Here is a 3,034-nt window from a genome sequence, read left to right as displayed (position 1 = left end):
TTTTTTAAAGTGCCCTTACCCCCAAATCATCTGTCTCCAAAAAAAAAAAAAAAAAAAAAAAAGAGCAGAACAGTGTGGGAAACAGGACCTAGACGCCTGGTGCATGGGACGCTTACTGCAGGAGCAAGGGCGGCCGGAAACAGATTCTGCCTCTAACACGCAGACGGTTACGTGGAGATTCCCTGAGCAGTGGTTTCCAGGCTTTTAAATTTTAATTTAGGAGTTAAAGTGGCATTGCATGAATGCCAGTGTATAAGTATAAATGCAGAACTCCTCTGTCTGTGGACAGGCCAGGATCTGGGAGCCTCAGCTATCTTCCTCCTCTTTCTCAGCTCTCCCCACCCCATCTTAGGTCTGTTGGAAAATAATTTCAGAAGCACTGCCCTGACTTTCATGATCAGGGTTCCCTGGAGAGACAGAATGGGCAGATGTACACAGCTGTCTATATGTAGACACGGGTGCACACACAGATAAGTGGGTGGGGAGAGAGAGAGAGCTGAGTGTGAGTGCAGCCAAGTCCCTGTGGATCGGGGTCGGGATGGTGTTGTAGAACACCCCCTTCCACCCTGGTGACGGGGTGTCTAAGTGGACGAGGACAGGGTGGAGGCTGTCTGACATGGATGTCACTAGTCAGGTCTTCCTTCTTTATTGAAAGGTGTAAGTGGTGGCACTCAGAGATGGGGCTTCGGTGGAGATGTCGTTGACCCGGCCTGGGCAGTGCAAAGGGGGTTGTCAGTGCCTGGAGGCAGAGACCCCTTTTATATGGGCTTTAGGTGGTGGCAATCTCACAGCTTGCCTAGAAGGTTAAGGTCCTTTGGTATGAACTTGGGGGTGGGCTGGCCAGATCTATTGTGGAGGAGAGAAGGGGGAGGACGGGGGCAGGTACCCGTGTGGCTACTTTAGTCCTCCCAGTAGAACCAATACTCATCGAATAGGAAAACTGGAAACATTTAGCTCTTAGCGTCCCCAGCTGGAAGTGAGATGCAGCCAGTGTTCAGCTAACCCTATTGAATCAGTAGTCTTTTCCTTACATGTGCTGATCTCATTGTAGAAATGTTGAAGAGTATGCTTATTTTTATGAAGCAATGCAGAAATATCTAAGGGTAAGAATCATGTTAACAATTTATGTCCAAATGATGGAACAATGAAAAAAGAGTTTATATGAGCCCACATACAGCAAGGCAGGCCTTGAGGTCAGGGGTGCTCAGCAAATCTTCTGTAGGCTTGAAAAGTATTTAAAATGTTCCAAGGAGAAGGCTCAAAAGTTTTCACAAAGGATTTCCAGTTTATCTTGAGAAAACAAATTCTCTGGTTAGAATATGTAGTCCATGATAAAGCACGGAACGCATTCCGATTAGCTTTATAAAGCTAGGGTAATCTCGGGGGTGCCTGTGGCTCAGTGGGTAGGGTGCTGGCCCCATGTACCAAGGGTGTCAGTTTGAGCCCAGCCCCAGCCAAACTACAACAAAAAATAGCTGGGCATTGTGGCGGGCGCCTATAATCCCAGCTACTCAGGAGGCTGAGGCAAGAGAACGCCTAAGCCCAGGAGTTGGAGGTTGCTGTGAGCTGTGACGGCACAGCACTCTATAGAGGGTGACAAAGTGAAACTTTGTTTCTAAAAAAAGCTAGAGTAATCTCAGTACCAACCACAGTCAAGACAGCAAGTTCATGAGCGGATTATGCTACTGAGGGCCAGGCAAGGATGAGGCAGGATCCCACCCCCAGGGAGGGATTACAGCTTCTGGGTTGGAGAGGCTTCCCAGGGTGTGTCGGAGCTCCCAAGAGGAGGCTTTCCCCAGAGGGGTGAATTTGTGTGAGGAGGGAGGAAGGGTGTTCAGGGAGAGGCCCGGCCTGGGGACATCCTGGATGTGGGTCTGAGAGAGTCCCCAGGCTGGAGCGGAAGAGAGGATGCATGGAGGGCTGGAAGTATACTTGGCAGTGGGCAAGACCACACCCCAGGCCCTGCAGGCTGCACCCTGATTGTATTCTGGGGAAGGCTGCAGAGGGGAGACCAGACCCAGCCGGTTTGGGGTTTTGTGGAGATTGTTCCAAGCAGGTCCAGGACCTAGAGGGGGTGTGGTCAGTGATAGCTGTGGGCCAGGAAGATGACTCAGCCTGGAGGGGGCCATTATTAGGTAGGGAGCATTTCCCATCTCACCAAGCATTTTGAGACCTAGGAGAGTGTCTGGTGAGTGTGGGGACACAGGCCTGTTGCTCACTAGAGAGACCGGGCTGGGGCACCATTTGTCAGCCTTCTGCCACTAGGAAAGACTGAGGGCTTAGGAGATGGGGGGAGAAGAGCGGACTGTGAGAAAACGCAAGTCCTCATCGGCTGAACCAAACAGTGTGTCAGGAGAAAAGTGCACCTGCACCCCACATGATTTACCGAAGGGATATAAGGAGGTTCTGCATTAGGAAGGAGATATTTGTAATTAATTCCACCAGTAACTAAAACTGGAAACAGGAGATCATATCAACTGAGGTGCAAAAGTGTGTGCGAAAATTCGCAGCCATTGCTACTCTAAGTTAAAGATGAAAAAGAAGGAAATTCTTTAAGGTCATAATGACTGCCACCCCCCAACCATTCCCAGTGAAATCAGGAATGGAAATAAGAAGTCCACCAGGAAAAGGTCACTGTTGTCAACATTGAAGGCCGTAGTTCATGTTGTAGAATAAGAAGACAAATAAATTGGTACACATATTAAAACAGAAGAGGGAAATTATTTTTATTGCAGATGTTTGTTTACCTAGAAGGATAAGAGATTCTAAAAACACTTAGTAAATTTAATGTTACTAGATACAAAATAACTGTACACAAAATAAACCACTTTTCTTTATATTAGCAATGACTAATTACAAACGGAAATGGGGAAATATGTTCACAATAATTATAAAATTATAATTTTTTTTTGAGACAGAGCCTCAAGCTATCCCCCTGGGTAGAGTGCCTTGGCATCACAGCTCACAGCAACCTCCAACTCCTGGGCTCAAGCGAGTCTCCTGCCTCACCCTCCCAAGTAGCTGGGACTACAGG

Source organism: Otolemur garnettii, unplaced genomic scaffold (assembly GCF_000181295.1).
Source record: "Otolemur garnettii isolate 467f Iridium unplaced genomic scaffold, OtoGar3 scaffold00128, whole genome shotgun sequence".
Lineage (NCBI taxonomy): Eukaryota > Metazoa > Chordata > Mammalia > Primates > Galagidae > Otolemur > Otolemur garnettii.
This window is presented reverse-complemented; position numbering follows the sequence as displayed.